This window comes from Haliotis rufescens, unplaced genomic scaffold (assembly GCF_023055435.1).
Source record: "Haliotis rufescens isolate VD_foot unplaced genomic scaffold, xgHalRufe1.0.p SCAF_11, whole genome shotgun sequence".
Taxonomy (NCBI): Eukaryota; Metazoa; Mollusca; class Gastropoda; order Lepetellida; family Haliotidae; genus Haliotis; species Haliotis rufescens.
The window spans coordinates 5,935,941-5,961,449 of NW_025963791.1; the positions used below are offsets into that span (position 1 = coordinate 5,935,941).

At 40.5% G+C, this 25,509-nt stretch overlaps 1 protein-coding gene across 2 annotated transcripts in view; it reads left to right on the forward strand.

The window, feature by feature from the left end:
* The window catches only part of LOC124134291 (guanylate cyclase 32E-like), a 152,847-nt gene that overhangs the window by 63,750 nt on the left and 63,588 nt on the right, over positions 1-25,509 (forward strand). Inside the window, exon 2 of one of the 2 annotated variants that reach the window (XM_048392142.1) lies at positions 3,756-3,921. The exons of the other annotated variant lie outside the window; for it this stretch is intronic. The gene's annotated coding sequence lies outside the window, so the exon portion shown is untranslated. The remainder of the gene's footprint in view (positions 1-3,755; positions 3,922-25,509) is intronic. 2 annotated transcript variants of the gene reach the window in all.

Here is a 25,509-nt window from a genome sequence, read left to right on the forward strand (position 1 = left end):
CTGGATAAGTCTACGGTTATGATATTGATACGCTGAGAAGCCTGGTTGTGAATCACGATAGCTTACTCTCTGGTGCAGTTTGTGTCTGTGATACCTTATTAAACCCTATGATAGTATGTGATCTGTTAAGCCAAAAACAGTATATTAGAGTGAGTGAGTTATATCAAACTTATTTTCCAACTTATTAACGACATGACATATATATTGTACCTATTCTGTTTTCTTGGGTCCCTATTTTCATCGTATCTTGATATCACGCTCAATCTGGCACTGGAACACTTTAAAGCGCCTCCTGGTAGATTGTTTTGAAGCTAACGCTGACGTGTTTCTAATGAATGTGAAGACTCATCCTTCAAGCATCTCAATTAACTGAGCCTATCAACTAAAGTAAAACAATAAAAATATTGTGGGAGTAGTATAGACGATAGTATTCTCGCCGTCTGCTAGTCTCTGAAATGAAAGTTATTTTTCTGACAAAAACGTTGTTAAATTATCTTAATACAATATAATGAAAAGGAGCCCAGAAGCTCTCGTACTGAAACTGTGATAATCTAGACTTGCCAACTTGCATGGGCTGTATTAGGTGGTGCAGCCTTCTATCGTCAGTTCGACTTCAGTAATTGTGTTAAGGTGGGGTGATTCGACTGCACTCAGTTAATCCCACCCCTCACTTGATAATGGACAGGTCCAAGCCCCGTAGCACGGGAAAAAAACCTCAATACAATTGAAAAAACGCCGAATAATTTAAAACAACCTGCTCATGGATATCTTAGTCGTGAGTGAATGAGTGAGTGAGTGTGGTTTTACACCGCTTTTAGCAATATTCCAGCAAAATCACGACGGGGAACACCAGAAATGGGCTTCACACATTGTGCCTATGTCGGGATTCGAACCCGGGTATTCGGCGTGACGAGAGAACGCTTTAACCACTAGGCTACCCGACCGCACCAGCTTAGTAGTAAATGTGGGAAAGTATTCTTTGACATAAACAATTATGAAAAATGTATACACAATGCCATTTAGAAAGTGGTCAAATGTAACAATTGTTATGTTTGGGTTAACACTTTCTTAGTCAAGTATTGATTCTAGTATTTATTTGGGTTGAGTCCCATCCGGGATTCGAACCCACACTTCCAGAGTGAGGCACCTAATCGCCAGCACAGTCTGTACTTTACTAAAAAAGTGATATCCGAAATATGATATTTGTCACATTTGATCACTTTCTCAATGGCATTGTGTATTCGTAGCTTTCGGACATGGGAGCTGTGCCAATTTACCCTTGTCAGAGGGGTACACAAAATACGTGATCTAGACTACCAGTTGTCGTACTTTTACTTTGTGGAAGCCTCGGTGTCTGAGTGGGTTAGATCGCTGACTCTGTGTGCTGGCGATTAGGTGCCTCACTCTGGCCGTCCTGGGTTCGAATCCCGGAAGGAGCTCAGCCCCAGAAAAGTACTAGAATCTGTACTTTTAATAGTGTTAATAATTCGGAAATAGTTTAAGTCATAACGGTTGAACCTGTGATGATTGTCGATCTCGAGTTACCATCGACACTGGTTATGCGAGGATATGAGAACAAATGACGTATCCAGCAATTGTAAGACATTAGGTTTCATTTGTTAAGAACAAAAGATTCTTGACGTATCTATATGTACAGACGATTCTTGACGTATCTATATGTACAGTGGATATTTGACGTATCTATATGTACAGGCGATTCTTGACGTATCTATATGTACAGTGGATATTTGACGTATCTATATGTACAGACGATTCTTGACGTATCTATATGTACAGGCGATTCTTGACGTATCTATATGTACAGTGGATATTCGACGTATCTATATGTACAGACGATTCTTGGCGTATCTATATGTACAGTGGGTATTTGACGTATCTATATGTACAGGCGATTCTTGACGTATCTATATGTACAGTGGATATTTGACGTATCTATATGTACAGACGATTCTTGACGTAACTATATGTACAGTGGGTATTTGACGTATCTATATGTACAGACGATTCTTGACGTATCTATATGTACAGGCGATTCTTGACGTATCTATATGTACAGTGGATATTTGACGTATCTATATGTACAGACGATTCTTGACGTATCTATATGTACAGTGGATATTTGACGTATCTATATGTACAGACGATTTTTGGCGTATCTATATGTACAGTGGGTATTTGACGTATCTATATGTACAGACGATTCTTGACGTAACTATATGTACAGACGATTCTTGGCGTATCTATATGTGCAGTGGGTATTTGACGTATCTATATGTACAGACGATTCTTGACCTATCTATATGTACAGTGGGTATTTGACGTATCTATATGTACAGACGATTCTTGACGTAACTATATGTACAGTGGGTATTTGACGTATCTATATGTACAGACGATTCTTGACGTAACTATATGTAAAGTGGGTATTTGACGTAACTATATGTACAGACGATTCTTGACGTCACTATATGTACAGTGGGTATTTGACGTATCTATATGTACAGACGATTCTTGACGTAACTATATGTACAGTGGGTATTTGACGTATCTATATGTACAGACGATTCTTGACGTAACTATATGTACAGTGGGTATTTGACGTAACTATATGTACAGACGATTCTTGACGTAACTATATGTACAGTGGGTATTTGACGTATCTATATGTACAGACGATATTTGACGTAACTTTATGTACTTTGGGTATTTGACGTAACTATATGTACAGACGATTCTTGACGTAACTATATGTACAGTGGGTATTTGACGTAACTATATGTACAGACGATTCTTGACGTAACTATATGTACAGTGGATATTTGACGTAACTATATGTACAGACGATTCTTGACGTAACTATATGTACAGTGGGTATTTGACGTATCTATATGTACAGACGATTCTTGACGTAACTATATGTACAGTGGGTATTTGACGTATCTATATGTACAGACGATTCTTGACGTAACTATATGTACAGTGGGTATTTGACGTATCTATATGTACAGAAGGTTCTTGACGTATCCGGGGGACCTGCTTCACTTCGGGCTTTCCTCCCACATTAAGCTGACACGCCGCGATATAACTGGAATACTGTTAAAAGCGGCGTTAAACCCAACCTACTCACTCACTCACTGTTGACGTATCTGTATGTACAGAATTTTAGTGACATATCTATATATGTCTATATGCACATACTTACTTGACGTATCTGTATGTGAGTATATACGTCACCATATTTGTACATCATCGCGTTTTGTCGTCATGACGATCTGCGCCTCCACTGCCATACTTCAACGTTTTCACGTTTGAATGCAGCTGTACGTCATGCGAAATTATTGACACACGTTAAACGGCTTGTCCGTTTGAATAACTGAAATCAATAGTCAACTTACGCTCTTTAACCAAACAAACAACCTTGGAGTCCAGGATATAAACAGTGTTTGATGTCTATTAATACACACTGTCTCTGATCTCACTATTATTGTCTCCTAAAACAGCTAACGAAGGAAAACGAATCAATTACCTCGTTAACGGTATTTATCGAAATGATAACCACAGCACACTGCATTGAACACGCTCTGCAGCTGGACGGGCGTGTACAGCAACAGCAACATCCAACAGCATATTTTATTGCGTAGTTGCACATAATACCATAATAATATATAATAATATCATAATAGCCACCAGATTACTGGAATCACACAGACACAACTTGCATTTATATGCCGCAGAGTCGATGACAGACACGAGTCCCCGAGCACCATCAAGTGATGTATGTTCATATGTCTGCGATCATAGCCTGTGAACAGAAGATCGATAAACAGACCTACATACGTGCACGCTTACTTGACATGACCCGGAACATACTATGTGAGGTGGTTCTTATAAACTTGTGAGGTAAGTAAACGCGTTAGTTTACAATGTGTTTTTGTTGTTTACGCCACTATGAGCAGTATTTAAACTATATCACTGCGTCTGGACACGTTTGAGTCAGGACACAAAGAGACGGAATCAACACTTTACCGGCCTGACCACCCGATCCATTTGGTCGCCTGTTCATCCAGTTTAGGTTGCTGGGGACCTGTTCTAACCGGGAGCCCTCACAGGATGTAGGGTTTAGGGATTGTGGGGACAGTTTACACTTGCTTAACCATATTTATCATCTGTACATATTTCATTCCTCAAAGACAGATGGGATGAATATGTTTTTGCTTTTACATCTAACGATAGTTAAATGTACAAATATACATATTGATACGTAACAGGATTGTTTCGCAGACTGATGGCATTTGTTACAAGTATTATTGTGTGTAATTGCAGACAACATCGCTTCTTGTAAATACTTGTTGACAGGATCACACGTTTCACAGACGCTAGGTGTTGTCTTGAGGTTTTCACTCTTCAGGTGTTACATTGATGTAGGGTGAAGCGTGTGTGGTTTTTAGGGAGGCAACATAAACTAGTTGTTAACAATGGCCATGCTGGGTTGGCTATGGAACTAAATACCCTACATCATTGATTCGTATTAAAACTGACTCAGAGATGGAGAACGGGGATGATGAGGTTGGTGTTGATGGGGATGGTGGTGGTGAAGTACATTTCATATTTTCTTACTTCATTGTATGAGGATTATTCCATTATTAAGACGATTGTCACAGAATATCGATCGACAAATATTGGATGACAATGAAGTAAAACTATTGAGATGAATTTCATGAAGATAATGACGCTGACGCTGACGACGACGACGATGATGATGATGATGATGATGATGATGATGATGATGATGATGATGAAGTTCTTTGTATATTTTCCAATATGATGAAAGACATACTTCATTGTCATCCAGTAATTGTTGATCGATATTCTGTGATTAACACAGCAATAACTATTCATTACCCGCAGCGGATCTCAATCAGAATATGCGTTTAATGTTGCAATTAACAGATACGGGGACGCTACAACAGCTGGTTAACATTCGTGACCACTCGGGTCATTTCGGGAAACGTCGAGACCAATCGTGTCATTTCGGGTCAAGCCGAACTCTGACTCGTTGTCATTTTATCAACTTGGTCTTTGCGCAAACGGGCTTAGCGAAGACATTACTCAACTTGCCCACATCCGCCTTTGCTTTGCATGTTTACGTGGATATTTTCTAAAAACATAACACGGTTGACAACAATGACAACAACTTGTTATTCAGTATGGTGAAATGATTGTGATTATCACTTTGATGTAGCTGTATACACAATCTGTACTTAAAAACAAACAATATTCTTTGACCATAGTAATTATAGTCATACCCGTATTCTGACTATTTTGTCGCGCTTTCGCACATGTCATTGCTCGATAGGGAGAGGAGTCTTCGTGAAAGTTACGGAAAGGGACGAGTGGTGACGAATGGCTTTTGTATCGGGTTATCCATAGCTGTGTCGGTCAACACCATATGGCTTCTGTATGATTGATTTAAACATCAAATACACACTGTTCCGACCAAACGTATGGCAGACTTACTGGGGATAAGACCACATTAATAAAATAGGCCATAAATTCCAGAAATCGATACACATTTTGGTGATTTTATGTATACACTGGCCCTTGCCATTTGTTGGTTCAGTATGTAGCTTAGATAATTACACCATTTAAACCACAAGGTTATGCTATCACGAAGAAGGGCGGCACTGTGTCATAACATTTACACAATCAGCCTCTCTAAAGTCATCAATACTGGCTGCCTGTTAAGTTCGCTATATGATTCATGTACAAAAGGCATCAATTGCATTTGTGCATCAAAAGACGCTCCGTTTTTTTCATTAATGAGGTCGTATTTATAGTAATTAACAATAAAACGAACTCAAGGGGCTCTTAAATGTCAGTTCTTTTTATCCGACATTCATTCGTTATAATCCGAAGTTCAACCGTTGTAATTCGAAGTTTAATTATTAAAATCCCAAGTTCAATTGTATTACCCAATGTTGGTTCGCTTTAACCCAAATTAAATTGTTTTAATCCGAATTTACTCATTTAGCCCGAAGTTTATTCATTATAACTTGCAAGTCAATCTTTATAATCCGAAGTTCTTTCGTTTTGCCCGGAGTGCATTCGTTTTTATCCGTAGGGCAATCATTGTAATCGGAGCGTTGATGCATATGTCAATATCGCTTCTCATCTATCCAACCACCTGTCTGCCTGTTGTCCGCATTTCGATATGTGTCGCCATCCTTCAACACAGCTGACTCCGGTGTATTGAATCCTAGCGCATATCCAGACTGTTGCCATACATATGTGTAATTCTGTCTGGTTCAACGGTTGTATTTAAGCACGTATTGTACCTGATATGTTATGTGTATATGGATGTGCGTGCGTGCGTGCGTGCGTGCGTGCGTACTTGTGCGTGCTTGCTTGCGTGCGTGCGTGTGTGTGTGTGTGTGCGCGCGCGCGTGTGTGTACTAGTCCGGACTGATACCGGTTTAAATGTGCTAGCCCATTGAGATACCATGCCTCAGTTTAATAGGAATACCCCGATAAGACTCGCAATACTGACTCCGACCAGTCCTTGTTGGTTTCAAAGGTAGAAATGATATTGTCACAGTCAAAAATAACCGTCAGTTGGACTTCTGGACGTCAACGTATAATATCCTCGCGCCTTTCTTGAACACCTTGTGTCATTATCATAAATTTTCATCGACTCGTGAAGAATTCTATGAATTAGTTTCTTGTTTTGTATCCAGGGATGACAACATCTTACGCTATCACGCTATTATATATGCAGATGGGGGGTTTATATGCAAGATAAAACAATTTAAGTAATTTATTTTTCAGTTGTCAGTTCCCTTTTTCCTAAATTATTCCCAGAATCATATTTATCCTGAGAAATATGGTTCTATTTATTCATGACATATGTGGTATTATATACCGTACTTGCATCACAGCTTCTGTTTCTTTGCTGGTTAACGTCGCAGCAATATTACAATCATTCAAATATTTCCGCTGTTTGGAGAAACTGTATGGAGTAGAATAGTAGAGCCATGGAACTGGTCTCAGTGCACTGCACCCTTCATATCCCTACTACCACTAAAGAACGACCACCTGGGTAGTTACTTTTGGTTATTTCAACATATCATTAAAACCGATTTCTTTTAATCTTTGTGGTGAGGTGAAATTGGGTTTAACGTCGCGTCCAAGATTATTCACTTATATAGCGACGTGCATGCACGTGTGTGTGTCTGCTTGTAATCACCGGGCTAATGCTAGCCCACTGAGATACCATGCCGCAGTTTAACATGAATACCCCAGTCAAACACAGTACACTGACACCGAGCCGAAAGTCTTTGTTTTAGCCCCTTAATGCCGAGTGCCAGGCAGCATGACAACAAGTACCATTTTTAACGTCTTTTGGAATGACGCGTCTGTCCACCCCTCTCGACCAAAGGGGGTGGTCTTAACTGAACTGATTTCAAAGCGGCGTTGAACCAAAGTCACCTGCGAGATCCTGGTTATGGTTAGAGACTATAGTGTTATCTTTTGGCTGTAGATGATTCGTGAGAGACATTTCTGCCAGTAATCTACCGTCTACCAGTAATCTAAACGTGAAGACATTTCGAGCTATTAAGCATGATGTCTACCTGTAAACTATATATGAACAACAATCTATCTACAATCTCAACCTGTAAACTATATATGAACAACAATCTATCTACAATCTCTACATGTAAACCATATATGAACAATATTCTCTCTTCGATCTCTACATGTAAACCATATGTGAGCAATATTCTCTCTTCGATCTCTACATGTAAACCATATGTGAACAATATTCTCTCTTCGATCTCTACCCGTAAACCATATATGAACAACAATCTATCTACAATCTCTACCCGTAAACTATATATGAACAACAATCTATCTACAATCTCTACCTGTAAACCATGTATGAACAACAATCTATCTACAATCTCTACCCGTAAACTATATATGAACAACAATCTATCTACAATCTCTACCTGTAAACCATGTATGAACAACAATCTATCTACAATCTCTACCCGTAAACTATATATGAACAACAATCTATCTACAATCTCTACCTGTAAACCATGTATGAACAACAATCTATCTACAATCTCTACCCGTAAAGCATATGTGAGCAATATTCTCTCAACGATCTCTACCCGTAAACCTGATGAAATCACATTCTAGAAAGGAAAACAGTATGGTTACCCTTTGATAAATGTGTTCAACATCCATATATTAGTACATCTATATTATTGTACATCCGTTAATCTCTTAATTTACAATTCCATATGCAGTAGCGACCTGTAAATAATAATCATTGTGTTTTCCGCTGTTGCTGATAACAACCAGGATAGGAGGAAACAAAGGAAGTGAACATTATTGATAACGCAGAATAGAAATATACTTATCAGTCATTTAGAATGGGGCCGTCAACAGCACGTGCCACGAGCCAGGCTGATACGTATGTATATGCATGCATGCATACATACTTAATCCTAGACCAACGATTCAATTGCAACAACTATTTGAGGATAACAAAATCGATATCGATAATCCGGTTTGCATTATTCGTATGTCTAATTCATTTCCATCATGAATAAAGCGGTGATGTGATTGACATGGGGTTTCACCTGGGGTACTGAAGGTGAACGTTCGTATACAGTGAGACGTCGTTAATGTGGTCGTTAATCAATGTAATCCTTGGGATTTTGCCCTTACTGGAGTGAATTCAAAATGCCAGTCTTTATTTCCTGCGGAAACAGATTCTCCTGAACGTAAAAGGCAAAATATTGATGAAAATAATATGAATTGGTCACTGAAAATCGGTGATGGCACCAGGTGTTCGCGAACTGTGTTAGCATGCCCTGCTCGACCTGTAACGCCCACCACTCACCTAATTTGTACAACACGCTTGTATGAAAATGCCTGTACATAGTATATTTCACTTTTTGGCGTAATTTCACTTTGGCAATTTACAGAACGCCTAAATAGTTCACTCATTTTACAATTATGTTTCCGTATATTTTATGATTATGATAACGAATTGCAAACATTTTTATGTTGAATTTCATGACACAGTGATTGAAAATTTCAGAATCAAAAGCAAACGAAAGTTTTGTGATGTTTTTAAGCCCTTTTGAACTTCTCAATATGTTTCTCAGTTTGTCAAATACATGGACATATTTTTCAGTGAATTTGTAAAATGACTGAAATACTGATATTTACTTGGCATTTTGTAAAACTGCCTAAGTGAATTAACTGATTTTACACATTGACTGTAACATATATCTGATCTAAATATCTAAATTGTGGATGTTTTGCTTATGTTATCATTTTTCAGCTGCGTGTTTTAAAACATATAGCAATCAAACAAATGGTTGGTTGGTTGGTTTGTTGTTTAACACCGCACTCAGCAATATTAAAGCTATATGACGGCCGTCTCTAAATAATCGAGTCTGGACCAGACAATCCAGTGATTAATATTGATCCACGCAATTGGGATAGATGACATGCATGAACCAAGTCACCCGATCCCGTTAGTCGCCTCTTACGACAAGCATGTGTTGCTGAAGACCTATTCTACCCCGGACCTTCACGGGTCTCATACAAATGGACGTTTTATAGATCAGCGAGTATAGTGTGTAAACGTATCACAACTCTATTACGGACCCATGTGGTCACAGCTTCTCAACTACACCCGGAGCAAAGTTAGGCACCGCACACTATATGTTTCGTATACAAAATAGTTTTCATAACCCATTTATTCTAATTTACAAAGTGATACACTTATATTGAACTTAACTGAGGGGCAAAAGAAAGTATACAGAATTTGCTTTTTATGTAATTGAGAAATGAAAGAACTGTTATTAAAATGGACTCGGTCTATGTAACCATCACTCATTCCTGCAACAGTTTGTCAAAAGTGATCTGTGGCTGGGTAATTTTGTGTAAAAATAAATTGGTTTATATGTTTTCTTTTTGATTTAAAAAGTTTTAAAAATTTAGAGTGAGTGAGTGAGTTAAATGCCGCTCTTAACAGTATTCCAGTTATATCGCGGCGTGTCAGCTTAGTGTGGGAGGACAGCCAGAAGTGATGCAGGTCTAAGACGTTTACCACTTCGGTGCACGGGTATGGTACTGACAAACCTAGAAACATAATTGTGGCGAACCTGGATTCGAACCCACAATCATAGGTTTCTGGCGTGCCCTAGGGACGCAACTCTGCACAGCGAATCGCGGCGCCTTTGACGACTGGGCCACCCGTGCCCCCTTTCAAAAATAGAACCACGTAGTATTCTTTGTGTGCTGAAATCAAGCATATGATAAAATCGTCCGAGAAGTATTGTTTGTTTTGCTCCTCGGTCGGTTTATCAAAAAGCCAAATTCGTTTTTCTTATGACATGTTTTGTAACTGCTCCAGGCTAATAGTTACTTGACGACCCTGAACATTGCACTTCCTCTGCCTCTTGACATGACCTTGACCTAAGAGGCAACTAACGGGATCAGGTGATCGGACTCGCTGGCTGGGTGATGCATGTCATCGTATCCCAATTGCGTAGACTGATGATCATGATGTCAATGACTGGATTGTCTCGTCCGTCGATTATTTACAGACCGCTTGCATATTGCTGGTATATTGTGTATAGAGTGCGGCGTTAAAGAACAATAAACAAACAAACAAACAATCAATCAAACAAAAAATCTTTGACATGATCAGTTCTTGCGACCTATGTACGGTACTGTGTTCTTTGATCAATTGCCCAAACTGTATCGGCGCTATCGTGAACATCAATAAAAAAAATCAATGTCTCATATCGATATTTCCAAAACATACATAATTATTTGTTTGTTTGTTGTTTAACGCCACACTCAGCAATATTCCAGCTATATGATGGCGGTCTGTAAATAATCGAGTCTGGACCAGACAGTCCAGTGATTGACATCATGAGCATCGATTCAAGCAATTGGGATACGATGACGTGCATCGACCAAGTCAGCGAGCCTGATCACCCGATCCAGTTAGTCGCCTCTTCCGACAAGCTTAGTCGCCTTTTACGGCAAGCATGGGTTACTGAAGACCTATCCTACCCTGGATCTTCACGGGTCATACGAAAATAAAGACGGAGTAAAGCTATAACCATTTCCAGGTGTATGTTTAGACGACCATTCCAGACACAAAGTGTCTCAGATTATTTTGTGAACACACATTTCACACCTCTTCCTCATAGCTGTATCCGTGCTAAATCCCGCTAGAAATAATTAATTGACTCTTGACTCAAATATTCCAATTAACAAACTTGGATCTAAATAAGCAAGGTGTATTTTCTAAACTTCTAACCAATAAAGCTCCAACACAAAATCAGATAAACACTCTGAGAGTATGATAAACACCTTTGCTTGCAGACAGCTTGCATGTTCTTATCCCTAACCAGAACCAGCCATGTGTTCACGTGACGACAAGGGCACGTGCAGGTGTGTTTACGCAGTGATGTAATCGGAAATAACAGAGTAGATTCAGATCTCGTAAATACGTTGAAACAGCCCTGTATGTTTGTTTGAGAATACCTGTTCTTTAGTTATATGTGTGGTTGGGGTACATTAATTCTTGATGCAGGTGACAGAGCAGTTCCTTATCTTTCATCTTGCAGTTGCTGAATGGCAAGACCCATTCATCTGTGTAGGGCCTGTTGAAAGTGTTCTCTGTAGCAGCCAAATAGTTTAACATTCTCGACTGGAATGTTTTAGGCGTTTATGTTCTTTATCTAACGGATTTAATGACAGGCTAACAATGGCCGTTGGTCGAATGAAGATACAGTTAAATACGTTTATAACGAACACGCTTATAACGAACTGACGGATATTGCGAACTTAATTTTTGCCATTTGCTGTATAGATGTTCTATATACGCTTATAACGAACTACGGTTATAACGAACTAAAATTAGTGGTCTATTTGAGTTCGTTATAACCGTAGTTTACTGTACAGTAAAACTTGTTTTTAACCTTTTCATGCAAATCGTGTGAGAGGCGGGTGCTACTGGTACCCTTTTTGCGATCACCTGGTGTCATCACTGATTTTCAGTAATCCATTCATATAATTTAATTTTCATCACTATTTTGCCTTAAAGGTCCAATGAAACCTGTTTCGGATATATCGAGACTTCATCTCTGGCGTTGACGTTTTATATTTCAGGGTTGCCTACCGGAAAGGAATTAAAAAAACCAGAAGTTAAATAAAATATGTTTGTTATTAAGTCAAATAAACCCCTCTTTCCCGTCTCCGTTGAATTTGTTTTATTGGGAAAAGAATTCATGAATAAACCACGCGGGAATACAAATTATTTATTCTATTTCATATATTCTGCATTTGAGGGACTATGCTTGTCGTAGGAGGCGTCTAACGGGATTGGGTGTTCAGGCTCGCTGACTTGGTTGATGCATGTCATCGTATCCCAATTGCGTGGATCGATGCTCATGATATTAATCACTGGATTGTCTGGTCCAGACTCGATTAATTACATATCGCCGTCATATAGCTGGAATATAGCTGAGCGCGGCGTAAAACAACAAACAAACAATGAAACATTTGAGGTCAGCGGATCCGTAGAATTAGGCAATTATAGACACATTTAACAGTTCTAACTACTTAATACAATTACTTCAATAACTTTGATGGCATGGTGCATTATTTAGTATTTGATTGAATAATAGTTATGTCCATAAAAAGGGAAAAGGGTAGGTCAGTAGGCGATTTGCTTGTTTTTATAACTTTCCATTGTCTATTTGAAACAAAATAGGTTCCTAGGGTGATAGTGAGTGTGTGAATTGAGTTTAACGCCATTGTATCACGGCTGGGGACACCATAAATTGAAATTGTGGAAATTCGAACCTGGGTTTTCGGCGTATTCAACGAACGCTCCATCCACTGTGCTACCTCACCGTCCCTGTGACATAAGTGACTTGTGTAGGTATTGTGTGGGCACTCACTCACTCACCCAGTCACTCACTCACTCATCTGCAAATCCTTGCGTTATGTAACTAGGTTTGTCAGCTTCTGGTTTCCTTTCCACACCGAGCAGTCTCGTCGTGATATAAAACGCCTGTTCAAAGAGGCGTTAAACACACCTCACTCACTCACTCACTCACTCACTCACTCACTCACTCACTCACTCACTCACTCACTCACTCACTCACTCACTCACTCACTCACTCACTCAGGGGGCACGGGTGGCCCAGTCGTCTAAGGCGCCGCGATTCGCTGTGCAGAGTTACGTCCCTTGGGCACGCCAGAAACCTATGATTGCGGGTTCGAATCCCGGTTCACCCCGATTATGTTTCTAGGTTTGTCATCACCATACCCGTGCTCGTGGGTTTCACCGAAGTGGTAACCGTCTTAGACCTGCATCACTTCGGGCTTTCCTCCAACATTAAGCTGACACGTCGTGATATAACTGGAATACTGTTAAAAGCGACGTTAAACCCAACTCACTCACTCACTCACTCACTCTGCGATCTGCGATGCTGTGATGATGTTTACCTGTAAAAAATCGTTCGACCAGTCACACACACTCAACATTCTCAAGTTGAACACAAGTAGGATGAGATGGCGAGAGGAACGTCATGCTCGCCTTCCTAAAGAGAGAGTTTCTGATGATATATGTGTCGTCTCTTCAGAAAATATATCTCATTTATCCCGCACGGTTAATGATAAATAAGCACAGGTGTGTAGCACGACCTTTTTATTTCGTAAAAAGTAGGATCTCTGGAAGGAACCTTTCCGTTCAGTTTGCTCCATTTTGAAGTTCTTAAGAATACGCGTCGTGTCAGAATCTATGCGGAAGTTGAAAGGCTTGGTGGCCAAAGACAACCCTTGCTTTCACTGAACAATTTTTGCATATGTTTGAGACGGGTGTCACCTCTGGGGCAGGATACGCTCACCTTTTCGCGAACACCTGATATCATCTCTATTTGAGAGGCTACCACTGTAGTGATTCCTTAGCACATGCTCATGATATCGTCGGAATCGTACAATGGACTTTGACTTTTAGCAGAAATGGCTTATGATACTTGGGTTAGGTGTTGGTTTAGTGGTTAAAGTGTTCTCTATATGGGTGCAATGAGATAAAGCTATTCTTGGGATACACCGCCGTCATATCGCTGAAATACTGCCTCAATCAGTCTCGATCATTATCTGAGGAACTGCAAGAAATGCTGCAGAGTAATACGGACCTACGTTACTGGAAAACCCCATGGGCTATAAATAGCTTGTAAGCGAAACTGTTGCCTCGAGAAATAATTTGCATAAGCCACAATAATGATGACTCGGGAGGAACATAAAGGTCGCATGAAAGAAATACATTGTCTAAGATAAACCTATATAAGTTGAATTTCTATTTTTATGCAGGAACAAATGCCAAGACCGAGAGCGCTGAAATGTATCTTCAGATTTTGTTATTTTCAAAGAAATTACTTCTCTTTTACTTTTTTTTTCTTTTTATGGTAATGGTGGGTTTGACATAGATCATGATCAGTCTTCCAACGTCAGAAACCTTATTCCGTCTTCCATTGTAAAGAAGACCTGTCGGATTAACTTGCCTTTGTATGTGTTGAGCATAGCATACATAGAACTGAAATATTAATATTGGAGCGAGCTTTATATATCTTTCAATATAGTCTCCTTGCAGTTCAGTGCACGTGTTTCATCTCTTCTCCAGGCTTCTATTGTTTTGTTGAAGGTCAAACCCTGCTCTGTCAAATTACCCTCCACAGTAGCGAGGTCATTGTCCTCGTAATATCTTTGATCACAAACGGGTTTTTGTTTCAAATTTGGAAACAGGTGGTGACTTTGGGCAAGATCTGGTGATTATAGTGGATGGGATGAGCCCGTGTCCATATCCATATAGCAGCCACTGCAACATAATTGGTGTGAACTGGAGCATGTTCTGAACACCACGTCGAAGTTTGCATCAACGCTTCTCTTTGATAGACTTGCGCAATCGTTTCCCCTTGGTAAATAATCGATGTGTATTATGCCTTTGTTGTCCCCAAAGAAGGTGGTCATACTTTTCTTAGTGGATCTGGTTCCTTTGAACTTCTTGGTTTTAGGAGACCCAAAGTGTTTTGACTTGGACTCTTGTTTGCTGTCGGGATCATAGTGAAGGATCTCCATCTCAACACCTGGCACTAGCCAGAAAAGAAAATCTTCTGGGTTGCGATATTTCTAGTTACACAGCCTTCATTACATCCAATACCATCTGGGAATGCATCGGGCATAAATCTTTGACATAACCTGCCGAGGAAACGAAAGTATACACTTTAAAAGTAGATCAGAACAAAACGTTTCCTACGTTATCAAAACCTTACTAAGCTGAAAACTTTCGGTCCAAAACATGACAATGATAGCCGTTTCAATTACTTCACCATCTTGCTGAGGCAAGGGAGTTAACTGACTGTAAAAGTCCAGTTTCCGCTCTTGCCGAATTAGGCTGGAATTCTGGAGTTACATTTTGGCTGGACTAACGAGTCTATGCATAGTCTAACCAAAATCGCATAACGAACAAGACACCCTGTTCGTAAACAACATGATTTGATTTGCAAGGCACCTGTACAACCCTTAATGTAAAATTTACTCTTAAATGCTGACTTTTCTTTCTAGACATATCGACCGCTTTTGTGGTCTAGTGGTAGAGCGTCTGCCCGGAGAGCGGAAGGTCCGGGATTCGATCAACGGCCGCCTCATACCAAAAGACGTTAAAAGATGGGACTTGTTGTTACCCTGTCTGGCACTCGGCATTAAGGGGCTGAAACAAGGACTGGTCGGCTAGGAGTCAGTATACTGTGTGGGTTGAGTGGGTTACTTGTATTCATGTAAAACTGCGGCATGGTATCTCAGTGGGCTAGCATTAGCCCGGTGATTACAAGCAGACACACACACACGTGCATGCACGTCGCTATATAACTGAATAATCTTGGACGTGACGTTAAACCCAATTTCACCTCATCACAAAGATTAAAAGAAATCAGTTTAAATGATATGTTGAAAGAACTAAAAGAAAATCTGTAACTACCCAGGTGGTCGTTCTTTAGTGGTAGTAGGGATATATTACTCGTAGAAGGCGCAGTGCACTTAGACCAGTTCCATGGCTCTCCTAATCTTCTCCATACAGTTTCTGAGAAAACGCACAAAGTTGAATTACGAATGATTATAAGAAACCGAACAAAAACAATGAAATTGTAAACATAGCATAATGTTCCTATATGTCCAATCAAACTTCGTTTATAAGACGCTTTTACAATTAGGGGCGATATGTACGATATTAACCTTAATGTAATAAAAATATATTTTACATTAAGGGTTGATGGCACTACCATTAATGTATATTTTTTTACATTAAGAGTTAACGCGGAACCTTTAATGTAAACATATTTACATTAAGAGTAATCTTTATATTAAGGGTTGTAACAACGCAATCTGCGTTTTCTTTTGTTGTTATGGTTTTCGGTCGCCCAGAGCGGGGTCATTTTCTCTCTCCCACGTTGATATTCCTCCTTTTCTCTCTCCCACGTTGATATTCCTCTTTTTCTCTCTCCCACGTTGATATTACTCCTTTTCTCTCTTTGTCCCACGTTGATAGTCCTCCATCAATCGTTTATTTGTGGCGTCTGATGGGGCAGCCTCCCCACAAACTGCCTAAATCCATCTATCAATGTATGCGACTTAAACAGTTTTGGTCATTTCAATGTAATCTGTCTCACATTCCCTGATCCAGCTTATTGTAATGCCATAGCCTTAAATGAAGCAAGTCTAGATTTTCCACCTCTGAATCTCCCATCTCACCAGGGCTCCTTTTCAATTTAAATAGAGTTGTTTGTTTCCGTTAAACTTATATATTGTCAAAGACTGAGCGTTAGTCTAATGTCAATTCTAAGGAGTAGGGAATCGCAAAGACGAAGTCATTTAGCCTGGAGCACGCAGTAGCGTAAAAAATGACTTAATAAACACAGGTCAGTGCCAATTTATGTCACATATAACCATAGCAACAACCTAGATATACCAGGCTCCCCTCGTACACACATTCCGTCCGTAGGTAGGGATTTCCGGCGTAACACGAGCCTCACTAACGAGGTCTCGCTGTATTGTCCAAAGCGGAGGTAATCTGATGCTATTATCATCCACATTATTCAATACAACTTTATCAGCTTCGACTAAGTTCTTTGATGGAGAGAAAATAAACAACCAGGTCAGTATTATCCTTTCTACAGTATATCACCGCAGCGTAGGAATTAGTATCCAAAGTTCACTGGCCGTGGGCATGCTAAGAAGAAATGCTGCAAGTCCTCGTCATATTTTACTGATCCCTAACACTTGCCATAAACTACGAAAATAAAAACAGAATGACAGCAGACTTTGACATTAAATGACGCCTTAACTGATTTGATGACTTGTGGAAATAAATACTTATTGATTACAGTTTGCAACTAGACAGTCGGACCAGCTTCATGGAAATGTCACTAGCCCAATATAAACGTCACTAGCGTTTGACAGCTATTGCGCTCACCGTAGCACTGTCGGTATAGCCTTTATGCGAACAGTAAACCAGTGTTAGTATATTCTTTCTGCGAACAGTATATCAGTGTCAGTATATCCTTTCTGCGAACATACACAAGGAATTCCTGGTTAGAATTGATCCCTAGCACCGATGATGGTAGTAAGACGCGGTGACTTTGCGTGTCAACTTACCCTACGGCGTTGATAGTTGCTCACAATGTCGATCACTGGATTGTCATGTCCAGGTTCAGTGATCTACAGAATTATATATAATTTCAATATTAAAAGATAAACGATTTACTGGTTCTGTAACTGCGTGTATACACATCAAGCAAATCATTCGACGCCATAGACTGTGAGTGAGTGAGTGAGTGAGTTGGGTTTAACGCCGCTTTTAACAGTATTCCAGTTATATCACGGCGTGTCAGCTTAATGTGGGAGGAAAGCCCGAGGTGATGCAGGTCTAAGACGTTTTCCAATTCGGTGAAACCCACGAGCACGGGTATGGTGCTGACAAACCTAGAAACATAATCAGGGCGAACCGGGATTCGAACCCACAATCATAGGTTTCTGGCGTGCCCAAGGGACGTAACTCTGCACAGCGAATCGCGGCGCCTTAGGCGACTGGGCCACCCGTGCCCCCCATAGACTGTGACGAGGAAGTTAAATGATCCACCAGTTGCCCGGTGTTATAAGTGTATTGGGTTCAAGTATGGGCATTAGAGGAGGTTGAAATAGTTATTATCAAGATGTATACTTGAATACCACTTGTAGGTACTGTATATAAGTAATAGTGAAATATAGAACGCCAGAGAGTACAAGCAACCAGTCTCGATTACTTAGGCGGGGAATGAAGTCATTTAACCCTAAATAAATTGAAGCAATCGTTTTGCTATTTAATCATGGTTGTGCAGAGTTATATTCCTTATATTCGCCCCATTCATGATCCTTGGTTTGTCATCACCTCAGCAGTGAACCTCGGTTTCACCAAAGTGGTAAGCTTTAGAGCATGCATCGCTTTGGGTTTCCCTCCCACAGTAAGCTTACAAACCGTGATATAACCGAAATACTCTGGCGTTAAACCCAGCTTGCTCGTTCACGACATTATTATCCACATTAGATAACTCCAATCGTGAGCAGCATCCAGATAGTTGTTTTAGAGGAGGAACATGCGTACACCTGCCGACTCCATCTTCGCCTGGGTGATGAACATCCCTTCTACGAAAATAGCATGTCATTATTGACATAACATTGCGTGTTTTTAAATGTAAGCATACTTATCATTTTGTTAGATCTTTATTTTCCTTGTAATAATAGATGGTTATTAATAGATTTATGGTGCTGACATGTTGATATTAATCAAATGACTTAATTAATGTGTTGTACGTCTTTCCGACATTCACATATTTATCGAAATAAAAGTAATTGCTTTCTTGGTCTAGCGGTAGAGCGGAAGGTTCGGGGTTCGATCCCCGGCCGCGTCATACCAAAAGACGTTAAACGATGGTACTTGTTGTTACCCTGTCTGGCGCTCGGCATTAAGGGACTGAAACAAGGACTGGTCGGCTCGGATTCAGTATACTGTGTCTGAGTTGGGTATTCATGTTAATCTGCGGCATGGTATCTCCGTAGGCTAGTACTATAAATCGGCATCAGTTCGGACTAGTACAAGCAGACACACACACACACACACACACACACACACACACACACACACACACACACACACACGTGCATGCACGTCGCTATATAAGTGCAATAATCTGGACGCGACGTTAAACCCCACTTCACCTCACCTCTAAGGAGAGCAATTAAAACCATCATTGCTATGCTGAAAACATGCTACTGACACATGGCAGCCAAGAAAAGACATATTCTCATGCCACAAACCGCCAACCAGTTTCATTTCATTAGAGAGATATAAAGAAAAATAGGTTACTTAAATATTCTTCTTTACCCGCATATAAAATATAAAACACTAACAACAGAGAACAGCAAGTCTCGATTATCCGCGAAATGGATCCAATTGGGCGCAAAAGGCAAAACTGTGGAAGTTATGCGAATGAAACACTTCACATAAGTGCTGACACCAGATAGTTTCGCGATGACGGTAACCATGTCCTACCACAACAACATGTTTTTGTGGTCCGATATTCAGACTCCATTACCATGTAAAAAACAACATATTACGATACGCCATTAAACTGACCATCCTCCTCCCGATGCATGGCAGTTGACAAATATAACGGTAAACCTTATTTCTCGCCACGGAGTGATTGGGTCATGTTCCGGTCGTTCCAACAACGAAGTACATTGGTCTGGATTTGGGTCATGTTCCTGAATACAAAAACTGTCAGTTTTCAAAGACAGATGATTTATCGGTTCTTCAGTTGCGTGTATAGGACAGGCAAATCCAAGGTCTATATGACGAGCCAATGATATGACACCATGACCAATAAACCGCACGAATGCCAATTACCAGGTAACGCTGCATAGGCATTTACCGTACTACTGGGAGAAGTCTCCAGCTTCCCAATGCTAAAGTAATCATGTGCCATTGTTGATAAACATTGTTTTTACACACAATTAGGCCAGCTGGTCTCATCTGCTCGAACCATATGCCTGACTTACTTCCTTCATGGTACCTCATTTGTCCTCAATATATGAGGTCCGCTGGCATCAACGTCAGTTACAGCTTCCTGGAACAGCGTCGGTACAGCAATATTACTGGCGCCGAGCAGTGGTGAGATTTCCGAATGAAAAACTTGCCATCATCAAAGCTGATTGAAAATAACCATGGCCTGAAACGTGTTACTGATTCAGAAATAGTGCGTAAGGAGGCGGTTGAATGATCCACCAGTTGCACGCTGTTAAGTTGCAATATCTGGTGTATGGTATGGGGTGGTACAAGTGCTTGTTTGTTTGTTGGTTGGTTGGTTGGTTGGTTCACGCCGCACTCAGCAATATGTATATGACGGCGGTCTGTCAATAATTGTGTCTGGACCAGACAATCCAGTGATACCATTACATGTGATATGTGTGTGTGTTGAAACTTACCCATGTATCATCATCTTTATTATCTAATGTGTGTAGCATGTTCCATGAGCATCATGAGCAAATGAGGAATACTCCAGAAATCTATTCATCAACCAAGTCAGCGAGCCTGACCACCCGATCCCGTTAGTCGCCTTTTACGACAAGCATGGTCGCGTCTTACGACAAGCATGGGTTGATGAAGATCATTTCTAACCCGGATCATCACGGGTCACGACTGCTTGTGTATGAGGAAGTTTTGACACGATATTTTCTAAGCTGTGTACTTTATATCACAGCTAGAAAGGTTTAAGTGATGGAGAAAGACACGGAAATATATCCCCGGATATAAATATATCTAAAAATCCGTTTGTTATTTATTAGCTATGCCCTTGTCCGTTCATTACAAATAAGGTAAATAAAAGGGACACAACCCTATCCATAGCCACAAGAAATTTCTGATAAAAGCAGAGTCGATTGTACGATTCCGACTGAATCATTATGACTCACTTTCAAATAGTGATGACAGGTGTTCGCGAAAAGGTGAGCGTATCCTGCTCCACTGGTGGCACCCGTCACAAACACATGCAAAGGCAAGCCAATCGTCCACCCGTAAAAACACGGGAACATGGTGCAATACAAAAGAGGGAATTGCCCCGGAATCAAATTTGTAACTGATTAGTCAAATATGGAAATGACCACCACATGTCTGCTATAAAACGTTTTGAAAGCTTTACTAAGGCCTTGAATGTTGTAACCTTAAACATTGCCTTGAAATGTGTTTCTGATTCAAAAAATGTTTTCAATCGAAGCTGTTGAATCATCCTCCTATTGCACGGTGTTATCTGTGTGTCAGGTTGTAAAACTGCTGTATGTGTTTCGGTGATAGAGACGGAAATGTGTGTAAGTTTACATTGACTGAAATAAGGTCATGTTTTCAAACTGTTTCTCGTCATCTTGAACATGAAAAAACGTTTAGGCGATTAATAATGTTTGGCTTTGTCCGGGAAATACATCCGCAAATAACATTAATTTGTCCGTATTTTAACGAAGTAAGATTTTTTCTCGCGTACCTCTGTACCCTGTTTGCTACTGATTTTGAATTACTTCTCCACACCGACAAAAGGGAAAATAATTACCATCTGGAAAATAGGCAAATTTGCTTGTAATTAAAGACGTGATGAGATGTACCCTAGTTGCTATCGCTCGACATGCGTCTAATTAATCTGGTCGTCGTTTAACATTAAAATAAATCATTATGTCAGTTTGATATGCATCCATATTATCTTCTTGTTTATATGTGTAATCAATGACACGGAGGCGGATGAATTGGGATGGATAAGTAGAGGGCTGCACTGTTGAACTGTTAATGCTCATACTATGATCCTGGTATGGGTAAGGTATGGTGGCTTCGTTTCTCATTGCTAAACTCCTTTACAATTTATTGCTGAACCCTTAGCCTTCAGATGTGTCTAGATCAAGACTGCCCGGGGTAATCTGCCTTAAAGGTTGATATGTAACTGACATACAGTGCCCCCTACCCCCTCTCTCAACCACGCCCATACACCCCCTCCCTGAACTACGACCCCCCATGCACGATGGTACACCAGACCACAGCGCACAATCTAACCAGAAACGCTGAAGGGTTATTTCGGCTTCTTGCAGTCTTTGGTGGGCATTTGAGTAGTTTCAATGGTTGGGCTCTTAAGACTGATTTGAGGAGTATTTCCTTGATTAGTTTCGTTCACTATAAGTAGAGCGTTGCCACAGTTAATGTAGTTTTTAAAAAAAAAATGCCTTGCTTCCTTGAGGTGAGGTGAAATATCTGTTGTGATGCAAATCCGGTACAAGCTCAGTTTTAAAACTGATGAGGTGTGACGTCAGTTGGTACCAGAATGGAAAGATAACTTTGATGTGGATGTTGAATAATGGCAGTTATAATACACGTGTGGTATAATGTCATCTGATACAGGCGGGGTATAATGTCATCTGATACACGTGGGGTATAATGTCATCTGATACACGTGGGGTATAATGTCATCTGATACACGTGGGGTATAATGTCATCTGATACACGTGTGGTATAATGTCATCTGATACACGTGGGGTATAATGTCATCTGATATATGGATGGTATAATGTCATCTGATACAGGCGGGGTATAATGTCATGTGATACAGGCGGGGTATAATGTCATCTGATACAGGTGGGGTATAATGTCATCTGATACACGTTGGGTATAATGTCATCTGATACACGTGTGGTATAATGTCATCTGATACACGTTGGGTATAATGTCATCTGATATATGGATGGTATAAGGTCATCTGATACATGTGGGGTACAATGTCATCTGATACACGTGGGGTGTAATGCCATCTGATACAGGCGGGGTGTAATGTACTCTGATATACGTGGGGTATAATGTCATCTGATACAGGTGGGGTATAATGTCATCTGATACAGGTGGGGTATAATGTCATCTGATACACGTGTGGTATAATGTCATCTGATACACGTTGGGTATAATGTCATCTGATATATGGATGGTATAATGTCATCTGATACATGTGGGGTACAATGTCATCTGACACTGCTGGGGTGTAATGTCATCTAATACACGTGGGGTATAATGTCATCTGATACGGGCGGGGTGTAATGTCATCTGATACAGGCGGGGTGTAATGTACTCTGATATACGTGGGGTATAATGTCATCTGATACAGGTGGGGTATAATGTCATCTGATACAGGTGGGGTATAATGTCATCTGATACACGTGTGGTATAATGTCATCTGATACACGTGGGGTATAAGGTCATCTGATACATGTGGGGTACAATGTCATCTGATACACGTGGGGTGTAATGTCATCTGATACAGGTGGGGTATAATGTCATCTGATACAGGCGGGCCGTAATGTCATCTGATATACGTGGGGTGTAAATTATAAATGTAATCTGATACACGTGGGGTATAATGTCATCTGATACACGTGGGGTGTAATGTCATCTGATACACGTGGGGTATAATGTCATCTGATACACGTGGGGTATAATGTCATCTGATACACGTGGGGTATAATGTCATCTGATACATGTGGAGAATAATGTCATCTGATACATGTAGGGTATAATGTCATGTGATACAGGCGGGGTGTAATGTCATCTGATATACGTGGGGTGTAATGTAATCTGATACACGTGGGGTATAATGTCATCTGATACACGTGGGGTATAATGTCATGTGATACATGTGGGGTATAACGCCATCTGATTCACGAGGGGTGTAATGTCATCTGATACAGGTGGGATATAATGTCATCTGATTCACGAGGGGGATAATATCATCTGATACAGGCGGGTATAATGTCATCTGATACACGTGGAGTATAATGCCATCTGATACTGGTGGGTTGTAATGTCATGTGATACTGGTGGGGTGTAATGTCATCTGATACATCAGGGATATAAAGTCATCTGATACACGTAGGGTTTAATGTCATCTGATATAGGTTTGGTATAATGTCATCTGTTACACATGAAGTTTAATGGCATCTGATACTTGTGGAGTTTAATGGCATCTGATACACGTGGGGTGTAATGTCATATGATACAGTTGAGGTATAACGCCATCAGATACACGTGAGGTAATGTCATTCATGATAAAATCGGGTATAATGTTCATTTTCACAAGCGGAGTAATAAAGTCAATCATGAAAATGTCAAAAAACGTTAATCATGATATTGTGAGGTATAATGTCAATAAATGATACAGGAGGGATATAAGTCAATTATAGCAAGACGAGGTGTGAATGAACATTTACTAAATGTTACAGAAATTATTCCGATCTGAAACCGTGGGAAGACAAAAACATTCTTTTTACAGAAACAAACCTACCAGTCGTATTTCTTTAAAGAAAAAAAGCTATTTTAATTGCACAAAAATACATTTATCTGGAGTGTAATGCTGAATATCCTTTCCTGTTTTGAATGGTTTTCTATTTTTTTACAATGGTAAACACACACACACACACGCACGCACGCACGCACGCACGCACGCACGCACGCGCGCGCGCGCACACACACACACGCACGCACACACACACAGGGCCCACATGCACAAAGCGATCTTAGCGCTTAGACGATCGTACGCCGATCATGCTGTACGACGTTAACGTCCATAAAACGCTCAAACTCGACACGTTCGGTCATGGAAGTCGAGAGTGAACCTCGATTCGTAAAAAAACATGACAATAGCCCAACGTCGATTATTCCAGTGCTGACGTTCCCCACACCACCAGCGCCTCTGATTCAAATGACGTGCAGTTGTGGGATGACACGTGGACACCGTGCATGCAAATGCCATCTTAGCAGACGATTTCGCACCGTCTGAACATGTACTCTTACACCAGTTGCCTGTTGCAACCAGTCCCTCACCTGAGTTGCAGTTTGCAACCGATTTCATAATGCCATCGCTCTGACTAATCTGTCATGGGCTGGAGTTGTTGCCCTTGGGCTTCCATAGCGGGTCGATCTTCGGCGTTATGTGTTTGTTGGTATCGTGCCCACACTCTGCTGACGACAGATTGAGAAACATGCAAATTTTGGTCGACAATATTCTGACGCTTGCCCGCCTGCAAGATGCCTACGGCACGTAAACGTTCAGCGCTTCGCATGATCAATGTTACTTCCTTAATGATTAAATGCGTTAAATAAAGTGTCTTTGAGGATTTGGTTCCAAGAAAACAATATGCGTTTGCTCACATCCGAGTCTGAGTGACAATAGTAAATCTGGCATACCACCCCTTGCACTGCAGTCCGAGGTCACGTGCTTCATGACTCTCTCAGTGTTGTGCGTGGGAGCTTGATTTGGTCGGAAATGAGCTTGC